This window comes from Tamandua tetradactyla, chromosome 4 (genome assembly GCF_023851605.1).
Source record: "Tamandua tetradactyla isolate mTamTet1 chromosome 4, mTamTet1.pri, whole genome shotgun sequence".
NCBI lineage: Eukaryota > Metazoa > Chordata > Mammalia > Pilosa > Myrmecophagidae > Tamandua > Tamandua tetradactyla.
In genome coordinates this window covers 2236270-2252095 of record NC_135330.1, presented here as the reverse complement: position 1 = coordinate 2252095, position 15826 = coordinate 2236270, and the positions used below count along the sequence as shown (strand labels likewise).

The window sequence follows — 15826 nt, the reverse complement described above, 5'->3', positions numbered from 1 at the left end:
CCATATATTATTGAAATTATTTGCTTATTTGTTTAGATACCTGCTATAGATTATGCGAACATATATGGCCTAGATTCTGTCTCATACACTGCTGAATCAACACATTTCAGTGCCTGGAACATAGTAGATGCTCACTAAATGTTGATTGAATATGTATTTTTTGAGGTACACCTTAGTGAGCTCTCCGATTCTATAAAGTTCTTCCTCACAGTCCTGATGTACACTGGCCATGAAATCAACTACTCAGTGTCGCTGGCATCTAAGACCACACCCCTCTTTAGATAGACTCAATGGCTGTGACGACAAGTTCCTGAGCAGCCTCATAACAAAAGGAGGGGTCAAGAGATGCCAATCCAGGACTCGAATCGTGAGGATACCATTATTCCCTTCCTTGAAGAAAAACAGACATATCTATAAGCACAGAAAGGTTTTTACACACCTAAGCCTGTAAATGTGTATGTGGTTGGTGTGTGTGTGTGTGCATGTTTGCGTGTGTGTGTGTTTACATGCCTCTTTGGGGATACAAGATGACAAAGCTGTTACCTACATGACTATCTCCCTCAGCTTGGCCTCCCATGACCTTCCATTCAGCCAACAAATATTTATGGTATTTAGCTCCACATTAGTTTGAGCTTGCTCATAACCAAATTGGAAAATTACATTCCATTGCTTAGTTTCTTAAGATTGCTATTTGCCCTCCCCCAAAGCAAAGCTCCCTCAGCCTTTATCTCAAACGTTATATGACATGACTTCAATTCATGGAACATTTACTGGAAACTTGCTGTGAGCCTGCCTCTGTCTTAGTCTCCTGTACCTCTGACCGTAAGGGTTTAACACTATTGGGATTAACAAGTCAAAACCCAGATATCTAGAAAACCAAGATGGCCGCTCTACATATCCTAGTAGAGATAGGAAAGGATATTGGGGCCCTTTAGGCAGAGAAAACATATTTCTTGAGGTTGAGAAAAATTCCATGAATAAGATGTTATTTGAATTTTATAATTGAAGGGCTTATTTTTTCTTTTCTATTCTACAAAATATCTCAAAATATCAGAGTTTACTCATTTAACATAAAGGGATAGCTGATGTCTCATCACTTCTCCATCCTTTCCTTTGGAGATATCTAAGCTTTCAAGAGCAATAGCCTACTGCTTGTGTTAGCTTTGGTCTCCATGCCACACGGCACTTCCACTCTCTCTTTGCCATGAGAGCTCTGGGATTTGCCATCTCTGGGAATCTCCAATCAGAGCCCTTTCCAGCCTTTAATGTTTCCTCTACCTGCCTCCTCCCACAGCCTGGACCTAGTGGCTTCTATCTCTAGACTACTACCCATGGTTTTTATCTCTACGGCCTTCTCATCGGCCCCGTAACATCCTTAGCCCTAAGTTAGCCCTACTGTCTAATGCCTCTGCTCTTCTTTCTTGACCCATAATGATGTTGGAAAAGGACAGAGTAATGCAATCCCCTGGCTGTCCCCAGTCTATTCACTCCAATTCCCTGTAATTCTATCTTTTTCTCTAAAGTATGTTTTTGAGTTCTTGTTCTCTCCACAGAAAGTCATATTTCTCTATCCATAACCTGATTCTCGGTGGAAATGTAGGATTTTATATCTACATTAAAAAACCACCACCAAACAAATGAGCTCTCCTTCGCTCATTTCCATATTTTCCAGCTAGACTCTAAGTGATTTAGACTCTTTTTTACAATGCTTCCATTATGGAAGGTACCAACCCTGTGCTTACATACATGTTAGGTGCTCATCAACTATCTGGGGATGCTTTATATTTACATGTACTTCCCCGGGTGCCCGGCAAAGGGCACTGCACACAGAGGAAGTTTCTGCATATTAAGGACCAACTGAGGGGATGTGTGTGTTTCACAGGACGGAGACCCACCCAACAGCTGCAGTATGACTCAGAACCGCAAGCACAGAGTCTGATATCTCTACCCAGAAGATAATATGATAACTTGCTTGCCAGGGTTCCACACGCCCACTTGCCACTATTGTCCCAGCTGCAGGGTGTGCATGGGAAAAGAGGGGGAGGGAAGGAGGGCGACTGCACTGATTCCTCTGCTCAGCCCCAGCCTCACTGCTAAGAGCAGAAGGGAGTTAGCCAGAGACAGAAGTAAGGGGAGTGGGCGAGGCTGGGGGACCCCCACTTGTGCTCCTCCCTCCCATCCTTTGTGACATTGCCTTATCCCTTGCCCATAAGTGATGGGAATTCAGACAACACGCCTTTTATCTGATTCTTTGCTGCCTAGAATACAACTGTATATCATTTGATGCATGTATCTTTAGGTTTCCTAAGAACCAAGGAGTAAACCTGTATTTTAACAACATAAGGATGTATTTTACACAGATTAGCAGTCATCCACTTATAACTTTCCTTATACCCATGGCTCAAATATATTAGGCCAAATTTGGATTACTCTAGTTGCATTTATGATGTAATTTTTTTGAAACCTGCATGCAATTGAGCTGTTTTACAGCCTGGTATAAGAGAGGGGTCACATTCAAAAAGCACTTAGATGCTTTCCTTAAGGTCAATAAAATTCCAAGACAAGTTTCCATTAACACTCAGAGAAAAACTTTTAAAATCACGTTCCTTACATCACATTCAGAAATAGCTACAGATATCACACAGCCATTCATTACCCCTCTTCTCCAGAATTCTCTCCTTCCTTTCTAAAACTGCACAGAATCTCGACCAACATCAAGGCAGTCTGTGTACATTCTCATTTCTCTTCTTTCTCTTCTCTATGACTTGGTGCTTTAATATGGAAATCAAATTAGCCATTCTGTTTTCTTTAGCTTTGTTTTGCTTCTTTTTTCATTTACGTATTTCCCTGATTCTGAAAGACAAATACATTCCCTCCATTTATGGGAAATGCCATCTCTTTAATATTCAGCAAGTCTATTTGTAGCAAGAAAATTCACGGCCCTCCCAAATACACCTGAGAAACAGAGCTCCCTACCTCACTTTGTCCATCCCAGATCAGAGAATATACAAGAAGATGTTACCTCTTTCAAATCCTGACTTATCTCTGGCTGTTTCCATTTTCAGGCCAGAGGAGGTCCTTCCTGCCAAGTCATAGGACTCAACAGAATGTCTTCTTGGTTGGTTAAGAGCATGTTTCTCATAAACGCTTTTAATATTTGATATAACTGCCAGGCATTCCTAAAGTGAGGGTGAGGGATGGAATAGTTCTAGGAAGAAGAAGTGTACACTTTGTCACCTCTTACTCTAGCAGTGATAAGAGGCAGGGAAGTTGTGTTCAGTGCTATGGCCTCTAGCTTAAGTTCACCCGATGCACGGTGAGGATTGAGACTTATTAGTCCCTATTTAGAGAACACCCAATAAAGACTAAGTTACCTCCTCTAAAAGAGTAAGAAACAGAGCGGGAACAGGACCAGGTTATATGACAAATGCAAGTGATGAGTGCAAAGATCAAAAGGTCACATTGAGACTTCAGTCCAACCGAAGGCATTTCACGGTCCTTTGCACCTATCTCTATATTACTTAGACTCAGGCTGTTTCTCAGAGCCTTTGAGCCTGTATTCCTGGGAAAGGGAAATCAACCATAACCATCAAGAGGGAAAAGTTCATGGAAAAACAGGGAGCTCCTCTAGTTCTATCCTTCATTCTACGTGGTTAACCATCCCTCTGGTGTCTCATCCTTTATTCAGTAAGAGGTAAGTGGGCTGGGACTTTCAGAGAAAGACCAGGTGAGCAGAGACACTGCAGTGTGGAGCAGCTGGCTATCTGCGGGACCTACCAGCAGGTCCTTACTGGCTGAACGTGAAGCGTGAACCAGGGCGCGTGAGAATAAGGCTGGAGATGTAGACAGGACCACATCATATTAGAATTTACTCTTTAACCTGTAGATAGAGGAAATGAGGGGCCTTTGAAGGATTCTGTGTAAAAGAATGACAGACTCAATCGCATTTCAAAATTGTTTATTTTGACATAATTTCAGACTTACAAAAGTTTCAAGAATAGTAAAACGAATTCCTAGACACCTTTCACTCAGATACTCAAAGGTTGATATCTCTCTCTCTGTATTTAAATAGTTTTATTTTCTTCCTTCATGAAGAGTTGGCAAGTACATTGAAGTCATGATGTCTGTCCCTTTACCCCTACATACTTCAGCACGGATTTTCTAAATCTAAGAAATGCTGTTACATTTGCCTTGAAAAGTATCATTTTTGGTTTCTGTGTGGAGGACGGTTTGAGTAAGAGAGACTGCAAGCAGTGGTATAGGTTAGAAGATCTTTTCAGCAATCAAGGAAAGAGCTGGTAAGCATAGGAGCGATGTGGCATGTATTATATATCAAGTTTATGAATCAACGGAACTTTGTAAATGGTAGGGTGTGTAAAGTGGCTCCAGGCTTCTGGCCAAAGCTGTTAGGTAGCTGGTAGGTGGTAGTAGAGTGAGAGCCCTGGAGAGGGATAACAAGTTTGGTTCTGGACATGTTGAGGCCAGTGTGGCTATGGGACACCCAGATGAGGAAACGGAGGCAGCAACTAGATGTACAATGGATCTGAAGCTCAAGTAGAGGCCTGGGCTGGAAGTAAAGGTTTGCAAGTCATTAGCATAAAGGTGGCAACTAAAACCATGGAAGTGAATGAAACCACCAAGGGACAGCAGGAGCCTGAAAACAGATTCCTATGGAATCTCAACCTATTAGAGGCCTCATTTCACAGCTTGGTGCCACAGAGAGCAAAGTCAAGCCTTCTTCCCCTGCATTGTCAGATTATCCCATCACTTCCCTATCCTAGGATGAAACCATGGCATCCATGCCTGGAAAAGTCAAATGGCTGCAGAACCAGTTGCGGAAGTCTTGGAGGTAAATTACTCTCCTTTCACAACCAGGGGCTTCCTTAGAATCAGGAAGGGAGTGGGCCATTTGGAGGGATTAATCTCCTCTGATCTGAGAAGTTAATAAAAGGCAGGGGAGACCAGGTTCTGCCTTAGTGAGGTCATAGTACAGGCTATGGCATGCCCCCAAAGAGAGGGAGGAGGCTGGAGATCCACAGGCATCCTGGAGGGCTGGGAGAAGGCAGGGGTGGGGTGGGGTGCCCCAGCAAGCCTGGTCTTGTGATCACTGCAAAGCCTGTCTCTAAAGTGGGGGGATAAAGCAGGGCGGAGGATAATTCCCTTCTGGGATTTGACATCAAAACTTTTATTCTGCTTGGTTGATTGATTGTGTCTTTTTGTTTTTGTTTTATTTAGTTCGGTTTGGTGTTTGGTTAGGTACCTCTTTGGTCAGGTACCTCTCTCTGGCATTAAGCACTGTGTCCTTAAATCAGTCACCTCTCTGTTCTAATTTGCCTTCTCCATACATACATATAATATATATTTCATAAGCTGTAGGGTGGGTGTCTGCTGGGAAGCTGATGGCTGGGGGTAAGCAGCCGTACTGAGTCAGTCACACAGACACAGGCACACGGCACACAGACACACAGCACACTGCACACAGACACACAGCACACAGCACACAGACACAGCACACACCACACAGCACACAGACACACGGCACACAGACACACGGCACACAGACACACAGCACACAGCACACAGACACAGCACACAGACACACAGCACACAGACACACGGCACACAGACACACAGCACACAGCACACAGACACACGGCACACAGACACACAGCACACAGCACACAGACACACAGCACACAGACACGGCACACGGCACACGGCACACGGCACACGGCACACAGCACACAGACACACAGCACACAGCACACAGCACACAGCCACAGCACACAGCACACAGACACATGGCACACGGCACACGGCACACGGCACACGGCACACGGCACACAGACACACAGACACACAGCACACAGCACACAGACACACAGACACACAGCACACAGCACACAGCACACAGACACACAGACACACAGACACACAGCACACAGCACACAGCACACAGCACACAGCACACAGCACACAGCACACAGCACACGACTAGGAGACAACCCTCAGGGGAGAGTGGAAGGTGCCTGCTTTATAGAGGAACTGCAGAGGCTTATATAGGCCGCGAGCATGCAGGGACAGTGCCGGGCTGGGATTGGTGGCCGTTGTTGCTAGGGCGGAGGGCAGATTTACGTGTCGGACTGGGATTAGTCACCGTTGTTGCTAGGGCGGAGGGCAGATTTACGTGCCGGGCTGGGATTGGTCACCATTGTTGCTAGGGCAGAGGGCAGATTTACGTGCTGGGCTGGGATTGGTCACCATTGTTGCTAGGGCGGAGGGCAGATTTAAGCTTAGCGCTTTTGGCATGAACCACGGCCAGTTCCGGGAAGAAAGCGGTCTTGGGTTAGGCCATTTTGTATTGCCCTGCATCAGGAACGGCAGCCATGTCGGCAATATTTTATGATGTCTCCATCAGGTGTCATATTTCATTCTTTTTCCATGTGGGTATCCCATTATTGCAGCACTGTTTGTTGAATTTTTGTTTATTTGTTTTTGTTTCTTTTGGGAAGTGCATGGGCCAGGAATCAAACCTGGATCTCCTGCATGTCAGGCAAGAATTCTACCAATGAGCTATTCCTGTACCCCCGCCTTCTCCCTATTTATTAGTGATAAGACCATACCACATTAGTTGGCTCTCAGGGTTTTGAGTATCACTAAAACTGAAATTGTTTTGTTTTTTCTTTAAAGAGGGCAATCAGTATAAAAACCAACCTTTAATTTTGCCAAAGAAGAGTAAAGGCCCTTTATAATTCCTACCATTTCACAAAATAAGGTAATTTTATTTCTAGTAACCATGGAAAGGGTATATTCTCAGAAAAGTAAGATCTTCTGAAGAAACAAAGTCAACAACCATATAACACCTCTAAAATGCAGTAACACTTTTTCATTTCTATGTGGCTAGTTGAGGATGCCGCTGAGAGCTGGCACAGTGCATGGATGAAGATTGGGGATGTTCTGCCTCCTTCCTGGGGAGTAGATTGGCACCTGGCAGCCTAGACAACTTTCTGCTCCCTAGATGTCTGTAGGGAACAGGATCAAATCTTCTAAGACAAAGAGCTTCTCTTAAGCTACCCTTTCCCCAGAGGAGAAGAGCAACTCTTTGGTTTCTTTTGACATGCCCAGCACAAGCCTGACATTCAGTACGTGAAACCTCTCTCCTTCCATTCCTCTGTCACTCTCTTCTGCCACTTCCAGGCTACTTCTTTTTGGATATCCTACTGTGCCAGACCTGATGTGTAAGAATAGAAGTCTTCATCTTTCTGTTCCCTCGTCCTGTCCCTGATTCTTGTAGTCCCAATTTTTGTCACTTAGAAACTCTTTTAGTTTGTTAATGCTGCTGAAAATGTAATATATGAGAAATGGACTGGCTTTTATAAAGGGAATTTATTAAGTTACAAGTTTACTGTTTTAAGGCCATAAAAATGTCCATACTAAGGCATTTGGAGAAAAATACTTGGACTCAAGAAAGGCCAATAGTGTCTGGAACATCTCTGTTAGCTGTGACCGCACATGGCTGGCATCTGCTGGTCTTTGGCTTCTGGTTTCAAACAGCTTCCCCTGGGATGTTTTCTTTCTGCATCTCCAAATGTCTGTCTGTGTCTACCCAGAACTTTTTCCAAAATGATTCCCTCTTAAATGACCCCAGTAAGCAGATTAAGGCTCACCTTGAATGGGAGGAGACACTTCTCCATTGACACAACTTAATTCAAAAGCTCCCACCCAACTGTCAGTCTGGTCCCACAAGATTGCATAATCCACAAGATTGGATTATGATTGAAAAAAAAAACCCTGGCTTTTCTGGTGTACAAAACAGCCTCAAAGCAGTGCAGAAACATATGGGTTCCCTTGACTTCTTTCTCCCTTTCCTTGCATCCTCTGCTACCACTCCTGTGTGTTATTAGTTCAAGATAATTCTTAAACCTGCTCCTCCTTTTCCACTTCTATTGCTGCTACCTCAGGTCAGCTCCTTATCACTTCTTCACTTCCCCCGTCTTACTCATCCTCACTCCTGCTCCCCACTCACAGTATAACCTATTGCCAAGCTAGTCACCTAAAACATTCTTTCAGTTTTCTTCATTCTTTGGCTCCCCATTCCCTGTAGGAAAGAACCATAGTGTGTACACCTAGAAAGGATCTTGGAGATGATCATGCTTTGCAGAGTAGCAGACCTGAGACCCAGAGAGAGGATGCCAGTTGCCCAAAGGTAACTATTGGACAACTATTGGAAGAACCAGAAGTTGACCCAATACATTTCCCCCCAGTGCTTTTTTCCCTCCCTATGATAATGAATGGATGCATTTTTTAGAAGCATGCATCTTACCACTGCTGCTGCACTGGGAACATCCAGGCTGCAGGTCTCCTTTCTGTTGCCACTTCTCCCTACAATTTCACCTTGCCTGGCTACTCTAGAGCTCAAGACCTTCCATGGGGTCTGGTTCCACCTCCGCTGCCCACTCCTCCTTAGCACTGACAATCCACTACAGTCAGGTCAGTTTCCTTTTACCCCAAACAAACAACATCTTTCTACCTTCTAAATTTTGTTCAATCTATATCCCCTGCATGGAATAAATCCTCAACCAATTCACAAAAATTGATTTATCTCCAATTCTGAGCCAGAACCTTTACCAGATCCTGGGATACAATTAAGTCAGTGCTCCTTTCCTCAAGAGACCCACAGTCTAGAGGCTCCTCTTGTCCTCCCTGGTGCTTTGCTGCCAACCCCAGCCCTAGGGCATAGGGAGCCCTCTTCTCTCAGCGTCTGAGCCACCCTCAGGTGGTTCCATGACATCCCTCAGGCCCTGGCTCATGGTGTCGCCTCCCAAGTCCAGCATCCTTGTCATATTGGGCTGGACTTACCTTTCCTAAAAGATCATAAGTTCCTTGAGGGCTGGACTGTGCATAGCACAGTTCCCCAGCCCTCAGCATGGTGTCTGCTCCCTGCCATCTACCCAGCTAGATTCTAGTCATTCTCAGGCTGAAGGTGCTCACAGGTGCTTAGAACTAGAAACCGAGCAGGTGGGTGCCTATATGCAGGTCAGAAGAACCCTCATGCAAAGTTTCCCACCCAATACACATCTCTCATCTCCACTTTCTCAGCATCATGGTCATGTTCATACAAGCAAAATGAGGGGGAGATAAATACCAAGGAAAATGCTTGCTTGAAGGGAGAGAAATATCTTCAAGAGTCAATATGTAGGTTTCAAATGTGGAAGCGATCCAGACAAAGTGAGCAGTCATATGTTTGGTAAATATGACCAATTGTAGGTATTGAGTATACCCATATGCTTTGGAAATTGGTAGAAGTAATTTTCCATCCCATCAACTTTTTTTTTACATGGGCAGGCACCAGGAATCAAACCTGGGTCTCCAGCATGGTAGGTAAGAACTCTGCCACTGAGCCACTGTGGCCCACCCCATTCCATCAAGTTTTAACTGAGTATTTGCCTCATGCCCATCTAAATGCAAAAGTATGGGAGAGACACACGTGTGTATGTTTATGGTATTATGTGAGTGTGTATGTATTTGTGTTTGTGTGCATGTGTGTAGGAGAAGACTAGATAAAGAGCGAAAGAGAAGGTAATGCCATTGGACAATACCATCTCAAAGCCTGGGATAACATTAGGTATTATTAGTGGCTTTTGGATTACCCAATCATTTTCCCTCCTCTGGTGCTAGAAATAATACCACATAATGCATTCTTGAGGTGGCTGACTCCACCACAAAAATTATATTCTGAGTGTTTGGGAACATGCAAGAAAAGATCTCCCAGGATTTAGTACCTCAAAAACCTTGAATCAGATGATGTTCACACCTTCTCTAGCTATCCAGGCAGCATCCCAGTAACATTTGATTTGATTTTCTCAACTAACTCAGGCTATAAAATTGAAGAAATATCTAAAAAGTTGGACTTTGGAGGGGATAGAGGACATGAAACAGTGTTATTGTACCTACACAGACTCAATCCACAGAGGAAGGCAGGCCAAGCAGTGGCCTCATCTGCTCTGGGCTGCCTTAGAGAACAGCTGGGCCTGCCATCCTAACTCATCACCGTGTCCCACTCACAGTGCCTGGTACGTGGCATGAGAGCAGATCATCCGGATGAAGGAAAGGTACCCCAGGGGTGAGAGCCCACATAGCCTTTCGTCCCTGCAGCAGAGACCTGCACTTAAATCCCTTCCCAAGCTTACCTTTGGTTGCTTCTGTCAGAATGACAGCAGGCCAGAGAGATATTCTCCTCCTCAGAAGGCCTGGATTGATCTCGGTCTCTCAGCTACCTTGAACATGCCCAGTCTGCAGTGTACGGCAGAGACCATCACTTTCCAAGCATGTGTCTGCAAGTGTTACAACAAATTTCCCCAAGAGCTTGAGATTTTGTAAGGCTTTAAGTAGAGCAACATCTAAATTTTGTGTCTGACATTTAAAATGTGCCTTGTAATAATAAAATTAAAAGTTTTTAAATTTAATTTAAAAGATAAACCAAGGTGGCAAGTGGCAACTTTTGCAACTACCTATTCCATACTTTTAACAGGGTGTCCAACTCAATAAGCACCCAGTAATTAATTGGTGAGCACTTAATTTGTGCCAAACACCGAGTGCATATTTTATACAAGTTGTCCATTTCAACACTTATTACTGATAAAATTGGTGCTTTTACTATCTTTAACCAAGGAAGGCACTGAGGCTCAAATACACTAAGTGCCTGAGGTCACCAACTGATACAGGGCAGAACTTCAATCTGAACTCCACTTGGGGATTATTAAGAGATATGCTCACACTTTATCAGATATGGGAAGCATCCAAGTCTGTGCCTGCGCCATCCCTCTGTACCGTGTTATCTCTAACAGAGACATGGAGGAAGCACCAGGCCTGGGGCTCTCGAAGATGGAAACCCAGGACTGAGCCATGATCACTCCCCCATGAGCTCACGCTAAAGCAATGTTTCTTAAATTCCTCACCCCCTCCACCTTATCATTTCCCTGGGAACCCTGGAGTCTGGGTGACTTATACATATGTAGAAAGATATGGAGATAAACACTATCTAATGTAACAACCCAGTTTCTCTTAATGGAGCCTAATGGTTTTCTCAATAGCAGGAAGATGAAGGGCTGTAACTTCCATTCATTTCTTAAATAACAGTAAACAAAAGCCAGAGCTGCTTGCCTTGTTTTCCTTCCAGTTGAAGTGGAATGTGGCTTTGAGCCTACAATCAGTCACAGCCATAATTTTGCTGCATTTAATGGGCTCTGAATAGAGCCATTCACGCTCTCAGCTGTCAAATTTCCCTTAAAACAATGTTACCTTCCTGCCACACCCAGCCCACCCCCTCCAGTCTGCCACCCAAACCATCCCGGAAACCTGCCTCAGCATCCCCCACACCCAGCTGTGCTCCAAACTCTGCCCGGGACCATCCCACATGCCAAGGTTCTAAGTCAAAAGTCACGAGTGGGTTTGGAAATCCAAGGAAGCCAGACCTCGTAAAGTGATGGGAAGGTGGGGCGAGGGTGAGGGAGACGTCTTGCCATGAGAAGAGGGAGGCTGCCAGCCCTGGGGGGTGAGTAAAACCTGAAATTGGAGGAAGGGCAGACAGATCCTATTGTGACTAGGGACTAATTAGGACACCCCAACCTGAGGTCACCCCATGGCCTCAGGCAGGGATGTGAGATGTATAAATGGTGGGCAGGCTCAGAGCATCTCCAACCCCTGGGTACCGCCACGCTCCTGTCGCTAGTGAACTTCGGTAAGTCTGGCAATGCCGCACTTCTCACGGCAGGTCTCAATCCGCATGGGCCCTAGCCCCTGACTGGGGGCAGCAGCTGGAATTCGGGGTGGCTGAGCATCTTCTCTGGGCATCTCTCTCCTCCATGTCACTTCTGACCAATCTATCTTGAGAGCGGCAAGCCATCCAGCCAGGAGGTGGGGGAAGCTGGGAGAGGAGAGTCTTCCAAATAGCCAAGTCTCAAGGATCCTGCTGGCTATGCATAGGTGCTGGGAAGGTTCAGGCAAAGCACCAGTCACTGAGAAGAGCAACTGGCAGAGCTGCCCTTTAAGAGAAAAGGGAGCACAGGAAGGACAGAAGGCAGGCTGCCACAGAGGGGCAGGGGTGGGGAAGCCCCAAGTAGCAAAGACCAGCAGGGACAAGATGGCGGGGCCAAGGCGGGAAGCCCTCCTCTGGGGATCAGGAGACCACTGTTACCCCCAGCAGTCTGAGTGACTGTGGAGCAACTGCTTCCCTCTCTGAGCTTTGCTTTCTTCAACAATAACAGGAGTCAAACTACTGGTGCATTTCCTCTCCAGAGTCCTCATTTCTATAACTTCCCTTAGATAGTGGTTAAGATGTACCTTACTTGCTGCCCTTTTTAAATTTTAGTAATTTTTAAAATAAATCCAAACTGGGCACTGTGTATTTATATTTACATACTTATTTATCCCTTACAACAACCCTAAGTCACATGGCTAATAAATTGTTTAGCCAATGTTTAGATCCCAGGCAATCTTGTTTTAGATTCCTAAACTTTTGCTCTAACAGTGTGTTACTTTTTGCTCTTTCTCCTTACTCTCTCTTTCTCTCCCTCCTGTTCTCAAAGAGTTGAAATGCTTGCAAACTTTTAGCTAAAATTTGCACTCACACACACATGTACACACATTCACAACACACACTTGAATTTTGTGAGGAGAGTCCAGGCAAGATAAAAACAGAGCAAGACTTGACTGTGGGGGGAGGGTTGAAGCTGGGTCTCAGGACCTGTAAGGATTAAGCCTTCCTCACTCCTGTGTCTTTCTGCCTCCAGTGGCAAGTCCCGTCCAGAATGTCTCAGCAGAAGCAGAAGCAGTGTGCTCCTCCCCAGCAGTGTGCACCCCCGCAGCAATGCTGTCCCCCTCCCCAGCAGTGCTGCCCCCCTCCCCAGCAGTGCTGCCCTCCTCCTCAGCAGTGCTGTCCACCGCCACAGCAGACCAAGCAGCCCTGCCAGCCTCCACCCAAGTGCAAGGAGCCCTGTGCCCCTAAGTGCCAACAGAAGTGCCCACCCCCTCAGCAGTGCCAGAAGTCCAAGCAGAAGTAAGACCCAGGCGTGTGACCGGAGGCCCAGCCCCCAGTGAAAGCAGAGTGCATGGAGTCCCTTCATCCATCATTCAGATATCTATCGCCCACCCATCTACTCAGGCCACTCTCCCACTGCCCGTCCCTCAGACAGTCCACCGTCTCGCCCCACTCACCCCCGACTTCTCCAAGCAGTTGCACTTCAGTGGAAAGCAGCGGCGGGGCGGTGACTCCCTGAAGTCTCTACCTGTCATTAAGTAGCAGCTGCAGCTTCCATCTCCGACAAGGATCTGGTTCAAAACTGTCTAATCATCTTTGCTGACGTGTATCACCCTGTAGGCTTCTTGGAAATTTGGGTGGTATATCAGGTTACTTTATACTGTTACCCTTCCTCTCTGCTCCTGTCTTCCAAACAATTAAAATGTAATTCCCCTGGCACTGATGTCTCCATCTGATTACTTTGTTGTTTTAAAGTTTGACATTCCTGTAGATTTTTTTATCCTGCTCCCCAACCCAGAGCCTTAGAAGAGCGGGGCGTGTGCACTCGGGTAGAGGAGGAAGCTGGGGGCAGATGTACTTCTGGGATGTCCACATGCCGGGGTGATGAGCAAGAGGTGGGAGCTTCCATAGCGCAAAGGCAGCCACCATATGCACAGAAAATAAGAACATCTCACGGACCCCGGGGCAGGCATTCTGTCTGGGGAACACATGGAAGGAAAAAGACAGCCTCACAGGCCGGAGAGAGGAAGAAGGTCTGCCAGTAAAGAGCTAGGTAGTAGAAAAGGAGGCAAATAAATCATAATTCAGAGATCACGCTCAAAGCGTTTATGGGTCATAAGGAGTTGAGGGCAGGGTCATGAAAGCTCTCCCATAAATAAAAGACCAAATTTTCTTCAAGGTGCCCACACATGCACCTAGGAAACAATCTTTGCAAATCTTAGCTTTCCAACACACACACCCAGGAGCCAAGGTTTAACTTCAATCACGGCTCTCATTATTTCCCCAGCTGGGATTCTCCTGAGCACTTTTAATTGTTTTGTTTCTTTGTTTGTTTGGCATGGGCAGGCACTGGAAATCAAACTCGGTTCTTTGTCATGGCAGGCGAGAATTCCGCCACTGAGCCACCGTCACACCACCTTCTCTGGAGCATTTTTTTCCGACTTCCCTCCTACTCCCAATCCCCCAGGTTCGTAGGGAATGAGATACCCAGATAATCCAGCTTCATATGTAATCCAAACTTCTTGTTCTCATCACTTCAACCACCTGCCCTTCCCCTCCCCACCGAACCCCTCGTTTGAAGAACAGTCTGCAAATTGAACCTTCTCCCTTATCCCTGCCTCTTCATGCATCTAGGCCCCAGGGGAGTTACTGGGAGCCAGCAGAACTACCCAAGAAGAGAAAGAAAGGCAAATAGTATAAACTAAAAGTTTGAATTATCCATAACATATTTTACAGATGCTGAAAAAAAGCAAAATTATCTAATAACCAGTTTTCATTGTTTCTCTGGCTTCCTGGGTTCATTTTCCTCCATCACACCTCCTCCCATGTCTTTCAACTATCCTTCGTCCATCATCCATAAATCTATCACCCACCCATCTACTCATCTGTCCATCCATCCATTCTTTCATCCTTCCATCCATCCATCAATCATTTGCCATCCATCCTTCTATTTATATAACATCCATCCATCCACCAACACATCCATCATTCATCAATGCGCCTTTATTAAGCAGTGCCCCCATATCTGCTTAGAATGTGCTGAGAACTGTAAAGATACAGAAGCACAACTTAGATCTCTGGGACTTTAGCTTTACAATCCCGAGAAAGACAAAGCCAAGATAACAAAGAATAATTAGACAAGGTCTCATTTAACTAAGGGATGGCTTGGGTGGTAAGGACACCTCATGAAGAAGTCAGAGGAGTGAGGCAGAGAGAAAGTAAGACAATCAGAACTTCTGAGGAGAAGATCATCTCTGTACTCACAGTACCTACCACAAGCCTCTCAGAAAATGTTTGCCCAGTGATGAATGCCTGGAGCAAGTGGAATTTAGAATGAAAGGACCATAGGATGCAGGCAGGGGAGAGAGCCTTACACCATGAGCAAGTACTATAAGAGCCAGTGTTCCTAGGGGAACCAGTCTTCCATTGTCCAAGCTCAGTTACATGATGAGCGTTAATACAGCTATACAGAGAGCGTGACCTCTGCAATCACGATACCTGCTAAAACCACAGAAAGCTGAGCATTTTGGCTACCATTTTGTGACCTCATTACCCATTTCCCCCAGAGTGCTTAATTCAACAAAAAACTCAAGCCTAATGTAAGAGAAACCTACATAAACTTTCACTGAACTTCCTAAATATGAGGTAAAGTTGCAAACATTTCTCTACACATTAGAGATCTCATTTGGAAGAGCCCAAATGTTCCCTCTCTCTACTTTCTCTCTATTTTTTTCCCTCATTTGGGCTCTTAGCTGTTCTTTAATTCCTCTCTTTGACTTAGTGCCTTAATAAAGGGTTTAATTTTGCCTCATCCACCCAGCTCTTAGGCATACACCCAGTTGTTTTCCAAGGGAATTCCCCACTGATGGTAGATTTCAGCAGAGGGCCTTCAACTCCTGGTTGTCAGGGATCCTTTGGAGGGAGCTGTGTCTGTGGGTGCTGCCCAGTTGGGGCGGCTCCACCTTCTCCTGCAGCTGTGTGGACATGCACCATGGCTGCCCGGCATTCCTGGGGGAATCACCATGGCTTGTGATGGATGTGGGCTTCAATAATAAGCAAGAAGCATCT

General features: G+C 45.6%; 1 long non-coding RNA gene across 1 annotated transcript; it reads left to right on the top strand.

Moving 5' to 3' along the window:
- The first annotated feature begins 11618 nt into the window (after positions 1-11618).
- On the top strand, positions 11619-13477 carry LOC143678693 (uncharacterized). The gene is made up of 2 exons (XR_013173408.1): positions 11619-11740; positions 12792-13477. It is a non-coding gene; the product is annotated as an uncharacterized LOC143678693 (long non-coding RNA).
- Positions 13478-15826: the final 2349 nt, after the last annotated feature.